The 16,335-nt window shown below is 42.1% G+C and overlaps 1 protein-coding gene across 1 annotated transcript in view; it reads right to left on the reverse strand.

The window, feature by feature from the left end:
- The window catches only part of LOC135256053 (multiple epidermal growth factor-like domains protein 11), a 128,939-nt gene that overhangs the window by 66,614 nt on the left and 45,990 nt on the right, over window positions 1-16,335 (reverse strand). The window lies entirely within an intron of this gene.

Genomic DNA, 16,335 nt, shown 5'->3' on the forward strand with positions numbered 1-16,335 from the left:
ATTCAGTGCTCTCTTACAAATGTCTGGATGACGACCAGCAATATTGATCTGTCCCTCTACCTCCAGAGCTCTCCTCTTTCATGGGGCCTTCTGATGATTTCATCGACACTGCACTTGAGGAGGAAAGACTCTGACTTGTAAAGCGTGCACTGCAGAAATCATCCACTGGATCCCACATTGTGATTTGTCAGATAATTAGCCCAATCATGTTATGCAACCAAATGACGTATGCAATTCCAGGAGATTGAGGACATCTTGAGGTGATTACAAAAAAATACATGAAACGAGAAAAAAAACCATCATCTGCACCTATCTGAAACTCTGAAAACAGCTTACAAAGGCGTCTGGTGGAAATGTTTCCTGTGAATATCTTTTCAAACTTGTGAGTTAAACTGATATCTTTTTCAGAAGGGCAACAATGTTTGCTGTGTCACAATGACAGCAGTGCAGCAAATAATGAGAACTGACACACAGCAAACAAAAATAAATGTGATGGAGACAAGAAGGGAGTGATATGGGACATTCTCAGACAGAAAATTATTTCTGATGCTAAATATACATCTGACACAGACACATTACCTAACACATACACGCACGCACACACTCACACAAACACCATCTGTATATATATACAGTACCTTGCTAAGTTATTGGCCATGCTGAAAGAATGAAATTAAAGCCATTGATCTGGGCAGTGTTTATTTGTTCAAAAAACATACAACATTGAATTAAACACAAAGAAACATGAATACAATGAAAAGCAACAAAAAACTTCTTGCATTTTTAAAACAAGTCAGTATTTTGTGTGGCCTCCCTTAGAATGCAAAACTGAAGCAATTTAATTTTAGACTATAATTTTTCACATAGCCCTTTGATACATTATTCCAAGCTAATTACAGGATTTATCTGTTTTTTTTATTTTTTTATTTTTTACTTTTGACCGCTTTTTGTTCTTCCTTCTGTCCACACAGCTTCAATTATGTTGAGGTCAGGAGTCTGATGTGGCCAATAATACTGTGAGTGTTACATCTACCGACTTCTTCCAAGTACTGCAGGTCTTAATCCTGTTTGCCGAGTGTTTGGGGTCATCATCATGCTGAAAGATAGTGTATTTGCAAGTCAGTCATTCTCCCAAAGGTACAGCACGATGAATGAAGATCTGTTTATATTTCTCCGCATTCATAATTCCATTGATTTTGACCACGGTTTCCTCAAAAGACCCTGACAGAGGCACCATCGTGCTTTACAGAAGGCTGCAGACAGGCACCAATGTACTTCCCACCTACTCGTCTTCTGACATACTGGCATCTTTGTGAATCTAAAATTTTTAATCTGGACTGCATCATAAGACTTTCTGGCATTGGTTGTTACCCCATGATTTATGGTCTTTTGCATATTGTGATCTCTTCTGTTTGTTGCCTTTCTGCAGTTATGTTTTTAGAAAAAGGCCCAACAAGACCTATTTTTGTAAGATTTCTTCTAATGGTTAGAGTGTGTACTTTGGTGCCAAATGACTCTGTCCGATGCTGAGCAAGCACCTCACTGTACTTCCTTCTGTCTCTCAAGGAAGTGACCGTTAAGTACTGTGCATCGGTGCGGACAGCTTTTAGGGTCTTCCACTTCATTTTCCGACTTCAACTTTGAAGTTTCTTCAAATTTCTTTACGACAGCTCGACCATCACATATTGAAAATCTGCTTAGTCAGGCTATTGCTTGCTGAGAATCGCCTTGTTGATGCAAAAGTATGATTTTTATGTCTGTCAAATCATGTTAGCATAGCCATTTCAAAACCTCTCCCGAAGGCACCCCAACTATTCTATGTGTTTGTTCATTTCCACCACCAGCTCACCTATTTCAGCTAATCAAAACCTCATTAAGTGGAATCGAGTGTGCTGGTGGAGGAATTTAACACATGCAGGGAATAGCTGGAGTGCCCTTAGGAGAAGTTTGGTTATCAAACCCGTGCTCTTCTAGCCATCTCACAAGATATCAATAACTTTTCAGAAAACACAATAAATTCTTGTTCATTTTTATTCTTTTAATGTTCATTTGTGTTTATGTTATACTATTTGCCCAAAAGTATCAATGACATTCTAAATGATTATGTGCTTCCCCAACAGTTTGGGGAAGGCCCTTTTTCTGTTCCAGATTCCACATTTGGTCTTGCTGCACAAGATAAAGTTCTAAACTAAAGGGCTACAGCGTGGTGTACGACAATCAAAATGTACTGGTTAACAGGAATATTATGAATACCATATTTACATCACATATGATATATATAGAAAGAGTTAAATATGATATCCATTATCTTCATTTCAACCAGAACAATTTGATTGCCTTGATCTACACCATGCTGTGGTCATTTCGTTTAGAGCCGTTCCTGATATTAAATTTGCACTTTGTCTTGTGCAGCAGGTAATTTAGCCTGATGACTACTGACTACGGAAACCCATTTTTGGTTGCCAAGCCATCTATGACCATCAATCAGGATCACCACAGCAGTCAAAAATAACCATAATCTCTGTCTTCATCAAAATCATTCTCAGCATCATCACTGCCACCAAGAAACAATAAAACATATCCTTCTATTTGATAGCTATGCCCAATGAAGACCATTGCTGGCTTAAATGATGTTTCCACCAACAAACTTGTTTGGGAGAATTTAACACTGTGTGTAGGCATCTCTTTTTCCTAATAATTCCATTTCACATTAAATCAAATTTCTTACAACAAAGGTATCAGGTTAAGTCAAAACTGAAAATTGAATATACTGTACAACCATTTAACCAATTTAAACCATTTTTGGATATAATGAAAATGATTTAATGCAAAAGGCAATATCATAACATTGAATATGGTCAACTACGTGATTAAATAAATCACTCATCAGTTTGTTAAATACAGGTTTGATGCCATTATCAATTTAAAGGCTTTTTAAATTTTTTTTTAATTTAGAATTGTAGCTCAAGGTGGGCTTGACTTCACTTGCTGGCTGGGAGGCAAACAGCATCTTTTCTTGGATGATCAACAGCCCCAGCACAACCCAAAACCGATCTGGGAACATGAATCGCACGCGCAAAAGCCCTGCCAAACAAAGTGTGGCACACCACGACACCTTGCGGCGCGTCACATGACACAAACCCACCCGCGGGCTCTCAGCTCCATCCCACGCGGAGATCACCGCTTCGGTCCACTAAAAAAGAGGGACAGGACAAAAGAGGACAAGCCTGGGGAGCCTATCAGAAGGACCTGATTAAAAGTTTACGCCCAACTTTACCCCTAGCAGATGGAGGAAAGGAGAAAGACAAGGAGAGAGGCGCATCGATGTGGCCCTGACGGCTAATTGGACTTGGCGGAGCCGTGGGTTCATTCGTCAGCACGGCGGAGGGGCTCGCTGGAGGCGGGCGGGGGCAATCGATGTCCCGCGGGACGGCGGGTAATCACTGCGCCACTCAAATTAAGTCCAGGGTTAAGCAGCATCCAGAGATCACAGGTAACAGCCCTAATATCACAGACTGCAGATATGCAGCCCCCCCACCCCCGATTTCCACCCCACTCCCCCCTGCGGCAGATCTCCCCACATACACACAAGCACAACAATACACACTTTCACATGCATACATAGTCACATACACACAATCACACATTTACATACTTACACAGGCATACACATTTATACACGCATACGTAGTCACATACACACAAGCACACATTTACACACTTACACAGGCATACATAGTCACATACACACAAACACATATACACACTTAAACACACATACACATTTACACATGCAAACATAGTCACATACACACAAGCACACATATACACACACATACTTTATCACATACACACAAGCACACAAATACACACTTACACACACATACATAATTACATACACACAAGCACATATACACACTTACACACACATACATAGTCACATACACACAAACACATATACACACTTACATGCATAGTCACATACACACAAGCATACAAATACACACTTACACACACATACATAATTACATATACACAAGCACATGTACACACACACATACATAGTCACATACACATAATAATAATAATAATAATAATAATAATAATAATAATAATTTATATAGCACATTTCGAACACAAAGTGCCAATCAATGTGCTTTACTTACACACATACATAGTCACATACACACAAGTACACAAATACACACTTACACACACATACATAGTCACATACACACAAGTACACACATGCTTTATACATACAAAACCACCATATGCCAAAAGTAGGTAGACTTCAAATTAGTGGGTTTGGCAAGCATACAGCCATGCAATCTCCATTGACAAACATTGGCAGTAGAACTGGTCATACTAAAGAGCTCAATGACTTTCAACACGGCACTGTCGTGGGATGCCACCTTTCCAACAAGTCAGTTTGTCAAATTTCTGCCGTGCTTGTGAAGTGCTGTTATCGTGAAGTGGAAATGTCTAGGAGCAACAACAGCTCAGTTGCAAAGTGGCAGGCCACACAAGCTCACAGAACGGGACTGCCGAGTACTGAAGCTCATAGCGCGTAAAAATCGCCTGTCTTGCAACACTTACTAGCTAATTCCTGATTGCCTCTGAAAGCAACCTCAGCACAAGACCTCTTCGTCGGCAGCTTAATGAAGTGGGATTCCTGAGCTGAGCAGCCGCACACAAGCCTAAGATCACCATGTGGAAAGACAAGCACCACCTGTACACACCTGTACCACACACGCACACACAAAGCAGAAATACACACAAATCTATACACGCGTATACACAAACAAACACAGAAACATAGGAGCACACGCACCAACATGCACACATTTCCCCACTTGCAATTGTGATCCCCCATTACAATTCATTTATTTCAAATTTCAAACTCCCCCCACGCTTGGTGTCAGCTCACCCCCAGCTACTTACAGTTCCAACGTGCCGGCACACACAAACACACACACACAGAGGGAAACCATGTACAAAAATTCTGTGTACCCGCCCATTCCAGAAGTTGGAACAAAACACAATTGGCCCTTGATCATTAGGAAAGGGAACCATCAAACAAAATGATCACTTAAGTAACACAAATGACTTATCGCTCAGCGAACGCCAGTGCTCATAACCATGGAAATGGGCCAGGAAATCAACTGTGACTCGCAGACTGTGAAACAAGGACAGCGTCCCCGCATTAATATTCACACAATCTCTTATCTCCTCCGATGGCCACTCTAGCATTTTTGCACTATTTTCGATACTCCAGCCTTCCATTAAGGACAGGAGATAGGGGGTTTGGACCGTTCCCTCATCAGGACGTCCCAGAAGACCGTAGCAGCCTGGACTCTGGAGTTTGGGCGTAATGACAGCTTTAAGTCTAATGAACGAGGACCGCAGTGGCATGAGCTGAGGGTTAATCACGCGCAGCAGGATAATGATCATCGTCGCCATCATCGCTGGCACCATCATCACCGCCACTATCGCTGCCTTTACGCCCTGAGAGGTTTCAGCCCACTTACAGGCCTACGATTTGAAAAAGGAAACGTCAGAAATATAGGCGAAACAGCCACATTTGCACCTCATGTGTACACACGCCTAGCACTGAGAAATAACACACACACATCCAGACACACACATGCACACACACACCCAGACACATATGGACTCACACATTGACACACAAACACACTAACTCACAAGCAAATGCGCACATACACACAAACGTACAAAAATGTACACACACATTCATACACATATAAGTACTTCCCTAAGTACACTCAAGTGTGCAAGAGGTACACACGCATACAAATACACTCACATGCACACACAGACAAATCATACTAACACACACCACGAGACGCGATAAACACAGACACACACACTTACTCTACAAAGAGTTTCAGGCGCTCACCATGTTAATGGTTAATGGTGCAAATAACACCATAATGTAAAGAAAAAAAGAACCTCTGGGCTTAATGGGACGTTAAGAGCTTCAGCTGGAAAGAGAAAGTCACACTGGGACACCTCCGGACAGAGAGAGAAAAAGAGAAAGAGAGAGCAGGTGAGAGGGAGAGAAGAGAAGACACTTCCAGCTGAACTGCTGAGAGTGGCGTCGGCTCGTTAGGAGTCCACTGTTAACGACCTGCTGGCAGAGTAGTCACGTGCGGAGTCACACTTCATTTACTGCCACCCCAACCGCCCCCCCCCACCCCCGCCCTTCACCTCTTTCCTCCCCCTCCTACCCCTCCCACAACCATCGCCCCAAACCCATTCACCATTAAAATCCTAATCTGGTGATTTATTTAGCCTATTAAGGTGTAACAAATTGCCTTGCAACTGGGACTGGTCCTCTTCATTAGCGAGAGAGATGCGCAGGCATGCAGTTTATTCAGTCCTGCAGCCACTGCTCTGTACAGTAACTGCAATGAAACTACAGAATCTCCTGCACGTGCTTAATAAAGGTTTGTCAGGTACAGGGAGAAAAATAACAGTCGTACCTGCCCGCTGGTAACTTTACACACACCTGGTAATGCTGCATCGCTGTTAGCATTACGCCTCGGAAAATGCTGCAGTTCTGGTCACCCACTGTAATGTTACGCTAAGATTTGTGGAGGAAAAGACAGCACAATGATTTCGCTTGTTTATTTTTTGACCGGCACACCACAGCAGAAGCCCTTCTCCTCTGTCTTAATGGCTCTCCCAAAGGGTTCAAAGACAGCTTTATTAACATGACAAGAGTTACCCAGTGCTGCCAGAGCATTTTATAACAATGTCAATACTACACCGCTCTGTGGACGCGTAGAACTCCCAGTGCCTCTAATGGCAATGAGAGAGAATAGATGGGGATACTTATCTCCCCCCGAAGAACAGCAGTATCAAAAACATGTGCACAAACAGTTTCAGTACCAGGTCATTTGTTCCTGATAGATTTAAGACCTGGTCATATTACGGGTTGAGGCAATTAAACAATTAAAGCACCAGGGGGCAGTATAGAGATTCAGACCCAGTCTATGGTCAGACCAGAGAGTTCAGATGAAACACAAACATCTGGAAAATTATTAAAGTATCAAAGTATTAAACTTCTCTACACTCACTCATTACCTATTTCTCTCGATCTCCCTCTCTCTCTATTTTCACAGCAAGAGGAGTTGTCCATGACCATGCTTAAAAATTTGCTAAAGATTCCACCCACCTTTTTCCAAGGCAAATTGCTGAATGAAAGGAAACCACAAAAACCCCTCAGACCCTGCGACCCTCCATGACATGAGTTAGAGATCTCTGATTTAGAATACAGTAGATTGACTTTGTCTCCTAATACATATTTTCTTTGTGCGTGTGTGTGTACGCATGTGTGTATGTGTGTGTGTGTGTGTGTGTGTGTGTGTGTGTGCAAATGTGATTATGGGAGTGTGAGTACTTATATTTTCCAGACCAATCCAGCCCTGACCCTCTCCTGGTTCAACAGCATTTAATAATTCCTGTTTTCCTGTACAGTGTCTTTGCGACAATGTCTCTGTAAAAAGTGCAATACAAACAAAACTGAATTGAGAGTTTTATGTGTATGCACATATGTGTGGGTGTGCATGCTCATGTGTTTGCGTATGTGCATGCACAGTGTCTTCAGAAATGTTTCACCCTCATTGAAAATTTCACATTTTCTTGTTAAAATATATTTAAATGGTATTTTTTCCTACTCCCATGTAAGTAACTCTATAATGTCAAAATGATGAATCCAGAAATATATTTAAAATGAAAACCTGAGAATGACTTACATTATGAATATTCACCCCATTTGTATGAATAACTAAATTGGGCCAGGTGTATTCTCATTTCTCAAGACAGCATGCTAAATATGTTAACGAGTTCCACCAATGTTAATTTCAAATCCACCTGTGTTCAGTCGCTTGATTGCAGAGTAAACATCACCAACTTTTCTGAGGTCTCAGAAACAGCTGATCAGATCGGTTGTGCTGTGATGACGACTAAGGAACTGACTGTGAAACTTTGCAATGAAGTTGGAGGGAAAAAGCTGGAGGTAAAAAAAAAAAGTTTGTAATCTCCTAGGACGGTCGTTAAGTCTATTGTAACAAAATGGAGAACATCTGGTACGAGCCAGACACTACCAAAATCAAGTCATAAAAACTGAGCAACTGGACAAGAAGGGAAATTGTCAGAGAAGAGACAGGTCAGTTATAACACTAACACAATTACAGAGCTCATAGGCGGAAATGGAAGAAATTGTCCAGACATCAACAACTCTGAAGCACTTCACAGATTTGACCTCTTTGGGAAAGTGACAAGATGGAAGCCACTTCTGAGAAAGTTAAGTCATGCCTTATAGAAGAAGATTTTGTAGTCTGGTGAAACTAAAGCTGAGGTCTTAAAGCACTGTCTTTGGGGTAAACCAAACACCATCCTGACCATCATAAAAGAACGGTGGTGGCAGCATTAAGCTTTTAACTTTCTTTTTAGCAGGAAGCACTCGAAGAAATTTTACCATATACAGGCAAATCCTTGAAAATCTGTTTCAGTTTGCAAAAACAATATGCATTTAGGGCAAAGATGCATGTTTCAGCGGGACAATGACCCAAAGCACACAACGAAAACAACAAAGGAATAGCTCAAAAACAAAAACATACTATTCCGGAATAACCCAGCCAAAAGCCCAATTACTATTTATCTAACTAGGCAGATTTAGAGCAAATTTGTAAGGAGGAATTAAAGAAAGGTCAAAAGAAAATTCAAACCTAAATGCGCAAAATATTACAATATATTTCCCATCAGTGGCGTCACTATGGTTGGTGTCTAGTGACGCCACTGATGGGAAATATATTGTAATATGTACGATTACAGGTAAGAAGGATATATAAATGTTTTGACCCCCCTGACCTGTTGTTTTTACCTCTTTTGGGGGGGTACAAGTCTTAATTTGGGGGGGCAGACCCCCCCAATCCCCCCCGTAATTAGAGCCCTGCTTTTGTAAATGAGAAATGTACATCTTTCATTAAAATATGCTTTTTAAATACAAATATGCTTAAACAAAAATGTTTCAGTGCATTAAAATTGTAAACCATACTATTACACCTCAAACACATCAGTCAATTGTCTCCCTAGACAACACTTCCCCTGTCCCCACTCTATACCCTCTCGATATTCTCTCCTCTTACAGATGCTGTCCTCTTTCAACTTCTTCTATCCCACCATTCTTCTGCCTCCTCCCTGGATCCCATCCCCACACCCCTCCTCCAGTCTATCTCTTCTGACATCTTCCCATTCAGCACCACTGTGGTGAGCTCATCCCTGTCCACGGGATGTTTCCCTGCCATCTCCAAACAAGCTTGTGTCACCTGCCTGCTTAGAAAACATGTCATTGGACCCTCTGTCATCCAGAACAAGCGTCCTGTCTCTCTTCCTTTTCTTTTCAAAACTCTTGAATGTGCTATTTTTAACCAACCCACTCATTTTCTCTCTCAGAATAACCTTCTAGACCCTCATCAGCCTAGCCTCAGGGCCGACCATTCAATGGAGACTGCCCTTCTTGCAGTCGGTGAGGGCCACCACACACAAGGACAGCTTCTCTCTAAGATTCTATTCCATTCTGCCCAACGTCAGGAAAATCCATCCTTTCCTCACCACTTACTCAACCCAGCTCTTAGTCCATGCGCTGATCATCTCCAGTCTGGACTAATGCTACTCCCTTGCCGGTCTCTCTGCCTCCACAGTCAGACCTCAGCATCTCATCTAGAATACTGCTGCTCATTTGATCTACACCCTCCCCTGGCTACCATTTCACTCCCCTTCTCCTCTCTCTCCACTGGCTACCTATATCTGCTCGCATCAAATTCAAAACCTTTGTGCTTGCCTATCTGGCAGCTAAAGGGACAGCTCTGTTATATATTCAAACAATCATTGCACCATAAATGCCAGCCAGACCCCTCCGTTCTGCTACCTTTGGCCATCCGTGGATTTTTGTGCGTGCGTGTGTGTGTGCTCATGTTTGCACTTCTCAGTGTCACGAGTGTGTACACCTGAGGTGCAAGCACGCCTATGGTCTGTTGCTTTTGCTTTTACAACAGACCCTCGGCCCAAATGAGCAGATAACCTCCCGTGGAGGATGATTGATGGAATACTGGTTTCCAACTGCGCAGCAGGCCAGTTTAACAATCATTAAAGGGTGGGGGGAGTCTGTAATGTCTGTAATACGGTGGAGGTGCATATCAATACCTAAGGTGACACACAGAGTTTACCACTGAACAGGCATTGACCAACTTGATGGTGAAAGTGAATGCACATTTTTAAGCTTTCTTTTCTGATATTAATTATTATTATATATTTGTTAAAAATAGAAATTTGCCACCCAGTGCATGGCTGAACACTGCACAATACAGCTAAGCTTGCATAAAGCAGAGTCAGAGGAAAACCATTCATATGCGGCTTCAACATGTAGTCCATGGGCACCCGATTTACCAGTGGTTGCTAGACAGTGATGAAATGTGAACCTAACTATCTGAGCCATAGCATTCTTTGGGCGATGCAATCACCAACTTTTTTGATGTGAATTAAAAGAAGAAGAAACATCTATGTGCTAACCAATTTAATCTTTGCCAAACTGAAGCCTATCTACAAGGCTAACATGGACAAAGACAGAAGAATGTAGTCTTGTTTCTGACAAAAAATGAGTGTGTTTTGGCTGAGACTTCACCCTGAACGTTTTCTTCTGTCGCTCTTTGTTATGGTTTTCCCTTACTTTTAAAATTCTTTTCAAACTGTGCTCTTTTTGAACATTTTTTTAAAGCAACTGCCTTATTCATATGGGACACTTGCTTGTTAACTTTCGGCAATCTAGTGGCTTCTCTTGTTCACAAAACAAAAGACTATCTGGTATTTTACCAGGTCAACAGTATTCACATGTAATGGTGCAGAGTAATCTTTTTTCTGAACAAGTAGCTGTCAAATACACCAAAGAGCAATGGAAATAAGGTATAACCAAGATGAGCGATGGGTTTTGTTCAGTAGCTTGCTAATGCTACTTCTCTCTAATGCTCTCTGCTGCTGAAGGCCATAGGATGAGGATTTATAGTGGTCAGCTTCTTTCATTCTAGGTATCTTTTTTGTTAAATTTCTGAACATAAAGGACATATGGCTTGGAGCCATGGAGCCCATTTTGATAGTAGGAAATTTCTAATGGAAAGATATACAGTATTTACTGAAGAAATTTGATATGGTCTACAAAAATTCAGTTCCTTTTCTTGCTATGTTGGTTTGTTTTTTTTTCTCAGTGTTGAAATAACAAAATGTCATATTTACACATTTCTTTTTTCTCTGTGAAAAATTTATGTATTTAATTATATGAATACTTACAATTATTATTATTAATTTTGACCATACTGGAGGTCATAATAGAGGTCTTATAATTCAAAAAGAAAATATTTTGTCAATCAAGCTCTATACTACTCATGTTACTTTCCCTCTCCCATTTTTTCCTTGTGTAACGTAATGTTGTCGATTGTTTTTATTGTAGGTTTATGCGTGGTTTTGAATATTCTGTTGACTACAAAGTAAAAAATAAGGTTGGTACTGTATGAACAGTGTGCTGGCAGGTTTAGTACTGGTTTAAAGAGCGTGCTGGTGGGTTTGGGGTTGGTTTAAAGAGTGCACGGGTGGGTTTGGGGTTAGGTATTGGTTTAAAGGGCTTGCTTGCTAGTTTGGGGTTGATTTAAAGAGTGTGGTAGTATGTCTGTGGTTGGAATAAAGAGTGAACTGCTCGGTTTGGGGTTGATTTAAAGGGTTCCAAACCTATAGAAATGTCAGTTTGCGGTTTCTCCATGGATTAAAGCCTGAGTCTGTTCTCTGACTTTGTATTTTATTCCAGGAATCAATACACTTTGTAAATCTATCTTGGATTCCTTTTTTGTCTCAGTATTTTGCCATAGTTGTTGAGCACCTCTCTTTCTCTTATTGTTTGCTGTTTCACAAAGGTATGTCTGTTTTGGTTCACTTTGTGGTTTTGTAAGTTTGTGGTTGATTTGAAGTGTGCTGGCATGTTTGGGGTTGGTTTAAAGAATGTGTTGGCGGGTTTCAGGTTGGCATGAAGGCTTTAAAGGCTTGTTACCAAATGCCTTAAGCATCTCAGCAAGGGCACTGACCTTCTCAGCACTACATTGGTTCTCGGCCTTCCAAGTGGAATAGGCCGGCCGTAGAGTAGCCTGACAATAAAACACTTCTCCTTGAGATGACATTCATCAGCGTGGTCTACAGGAGGGTATTATTAAGGAGAATAAAGACAGTATGGTCCACAGGCCTCTGATTTGAGCACAGGACAGAAGTAGATCTCCAGACATCTGCACAGCTGTCATTGAACAGTGTACTTGTTTATATTTGTTTATGTGTGTGTGTGTGTGTGAGAGAGAGAGAATAAGAATCCATAAAAATGTGGCCATGCGTCTACTACGTATGTGTGTGTGCACATGAATAAATGCATTTGCGTGTATGAAAGAGTGTGTGTTTGGGTGTTTATGTGTGTATGGACAAAGCAGCTATGAGTCATGCCATAAACCTAATTTACCAACCCATAAAGTCAGCATAAACATCTGAGGACTCTTCGAGTCTATGGAGGAATGTCACTGCTGAAAACAGCATCACAACTTGGTATATTTGTTACTCTATTTAGTACTTTGCATTTTCTTTATCTTTTTAAGTTGCAAAACGTGACAATTGTTTAGGTAGTAAGGTTGTTACAGCTGAGCAGGTCTATTCACGCTTAGACTTTTTACTTCAGGACAACATTTTACAGAGGTGTTTATCAAACAACATTATCATGAGATCACATGCTTTTTCAGCTTTTTGCAACCAAAAATATTTTGGCTAGCTAGTGTTGTAACACCATTGTACAGTTCAGTGCTTTGCCTGGTTCTACAGTCATGTAAATGTTGTTTTAATGAGCCAGATAAACAAATGTGTTCCTTACTGTCCTTGACTCTGAGTATGACTTAGTCTGAAACAGTAATCAGAGTAAACAACACTGTATTCAGGAGCAAAAAGGTATCAAAAGCCAAATTTGACCCCTTAAAATCTAAAAGGCTACGTTCAGATTACAGGCTGAAATGGGCCAAATCAGATTTTTGTTGCCTACATATGACACAGAAAATAATGTTTTCTGAGCTGCATCTTTTCATATCAGATTTGGGGCACTTCCATATGTGGTCCTAGATCAGATACATATCCAATCTGTGGCCACGCGACCACTGTGAGAACTGCCAGATCGGAATTCATATGGTCTCTTTAGCATTACACTTCATTGTACAGGTGCAGATCACTGTCATCAATGTTTTTTGTAGTTAATGCACTTGTGCGGATTTTTTCAGGGTAGAGGCCTGTTCACACTTACGTCAGACACGGGTCACTTACAAACGTGTATGTAAACAGTGAATACAAACGGATCGGATCCAAGCAAACAATCAGAGTTGAGCACTGAGGTCTGTAATGTGAAGGGATGGTTTTGCCTTAGTGTGCTCAAAGGCAAACCCACCCCTCCCTTCACTCCCTTTAACTCTCTTTATTCTCTTCTTTTTTTTCTCCCTCTTCTTCTCTCTCATCACCCAAATTACCACCTCCTTGTGTGTTTGACTCCGAAAAAGCATCACCCAACCCTTTGAGATGGAGCCATAACCACAAAATGCTGCCACTTTAAAGAAAATGAAGAAATTCTCGAGTTTTCTGACTCTAGTTCACAGCTCAGTCAGCATAATGGGCCGGCTTTGATACATGGCGCAAGAACACATCACTTACCATACATTGCATATGTCCCAGTTTTAAAAAATGAAACCCAATCCAATCAACTCTCTCTCATGTCCTGAGAACTGATCTGTTGCCACGGTTGTTGTTTTCCACCTCAGCTCTGACACGCGCCTCTTATGCCAACCGTGGTTTAATTCAAAATTGATTGGCTTTAGGCTGGTACTGTATGACTGCATATTGATGCCCTGCTTGAACCCTGAAGAAATAGGTGCCACGTTAGGGGAGTTCACCGAGCCCCTCAAGTCAGTGTTACCATCGACACGGGGGACAGCAGGAGAGCCAGAGGGATTAAAAAAAACAACATTTGCTATTTATGAGGACAGAGTTGCGGGGGTGGGGGGTGGTGGGGGGTGGGAGAGATTTAATTTCAAAATTGGCACTCATTCCTCATTTCTACAGATGAAAGCCCATAAATGAGAGATGCTGGACCCCTGCCCGGGCAGGGAAACGAAGAAAAGTTATGAATAATGTCTCCGTCTCCATCGTCAAGTCTCTTTTAATAAAGTGGATTAGCGGGGCGCCCGCGCGGCGTGGCTGTAGGAGCGGACGCCGCATCCGCCGGAGCTTCCTCTGCCCGCCCGCCGTCACGCTCCCCCGTCGCCGGCGCGGGAGGGGGGCGGGGTTCGAGGACAGCGGCTTACGGAGCTGGCCCAATTCCACTTCAATTCGGTCAATTTAGGAAATAAATGGAAATTCAAATTTTCATTGACTGAAAAAATCACCACAGAGCATTATGGGCATTTTTATGAATGGCATCATAAAAATGATCGGTGGAGTTCTGCGCAACTGTGCTGTCCAAATGGATAGAGACCGCAGTTACAAAACTGGAAAAACAACACAGGGTCTTCACCTGAAATCCCCCTGAAAGGATATAATGACTTCACCAAAACTGTGTGTTACCGTCTCCTACTGCAAATGCGTAACATTAGTGAATGAACACAAAAAGAGGAGGGGCTGCGTGACATCACCTTCAGGGTCTGACATATGGTGTGGCGGGGTGCAATTAACTTCCCTCTTCCTAACCGGTTTCACTCTTCTTAACCAGCAGGAGGGAGCCGCAGTTATCTCTAACCCTCTCAGTACTCAATATGTTCCCAGTAATATTAACAGCGGATGACTACACTACCCAGACCCCCACACGCACGTACCCACAAATGTAATCTCCACAGGAACTGCGTCATATCTAGTGCCAGAATGCCCCCCCCACCCCATCAGAGCTGCAATAAACTGCCTCAGACAGAGGGGGCCCGGGAGGCAGCAATAACCGTGTGTGTGTGTGTGGGGGGGGGGTTAGGCCCTGCCCTCGTCGCGCTCAGACTGCTCGATCTGCAGGAGTCTAATAATGTAACCGCAGTGACCGTCACCGTCAGAGCTCTGGGGACGTGGGGGTCACCGGGGGAGAAGCTGCAGAAGCCATTTCCGCCTCATATTTTATTGAGTTATTTGTTTGCTTGTTTGTTTATGAAGGCCTCCTTCACACCCGCTCCCTTTTCACGGACGCCCCAAACGTTCTGGTGCACAGTGCGGATGCGGTTACGCCGGAGTCGGCAAAACGTCCCGTATTTCAACGGGGTCGCTTAACGGCCTCTACAGGCTTCTCTGGATGTCCTGCTATCTCGCTAATCCAGGCTGCCCTTTGCCCTCTAGAAAGTCGTAGTGTTCCAGCATACTTCAGAATACCAGGCTGTCTAGCTGGGAGACTGTTTCCATGAAATATTGATAGCATTCCTCCTGGTTTTATTATTTTATCCTTTATTGTGACGGTAGTGCTGCGCACTCTGTTCAAGCCAATTGTTTTGCATTTGTGATTATGTTGCTTTGCACTACAATGTTGTTTATGTGTTGAAAAGTACTGAGTTTGAGAGAAGGGCCACTTGAATACATTTTAATAGAATGTATTATCACAGAAACAAGTAAGCATAAAGGTCTTAATGACCATGACGGCAGAGTTTATATAGATACCATATTTCTGTTTATCTATGCCGCAAATGCCATTGACTGCCTGTCAGTCTGTCTGTCTGTCTGTCTGTCCACATCCGAACAGTGCTCAACCACTAGAAAGTTAAAGTTCAACAGATACTCTCTGCCACCCCCCTCCCCCATGCCTGAATATAAATGTCATGTGAATTACATACCACCCCCCCCCCCCCAAAATAAATAAATAAATAAATAAATGAATAATAAAAACGGGAGAAAATTACTCCTGTAAATAAAGTGGAATGACTGACAGAACATTGATAATGATTTCCCTTGGTCAGGGTGTTTGCATGTGTGTGCACTTTCATTTTCTTGCTGTCTGATCTTCACGGGCCGTTGTGTTTAATCAATATGCGTGGCTCAGTGGTACGCAATAATGCATAAACAGCAGTGGGTGCTGTAATCCCACTGTAAAGAATAACTCTGTCAGTGAAGATCACAATAATGAGCGAATTAATGAATCCAGGATGCAGTGAAAATCACATGAACGGGTGAATGACCAGATAACGCAGTGAGTATGAGATGAGCGGGTGAACGAGTGAGGGATCA

The sequence above is a fragment of the Anguilla rostrata genome, chromosome 5, assembly GCF_018555375.3.
Source record: "Anguilla rostrata isolate EN2019 chromosome 5, ASM1855537v3, whole genome shotgun sequence".
NCBI classification, from domain to species: Eukaryota; Metazoa; Chordata; class Actinopteri; order Anguilliformes; family Anguillidae; genus Anguilla; species Anguilla rostrata.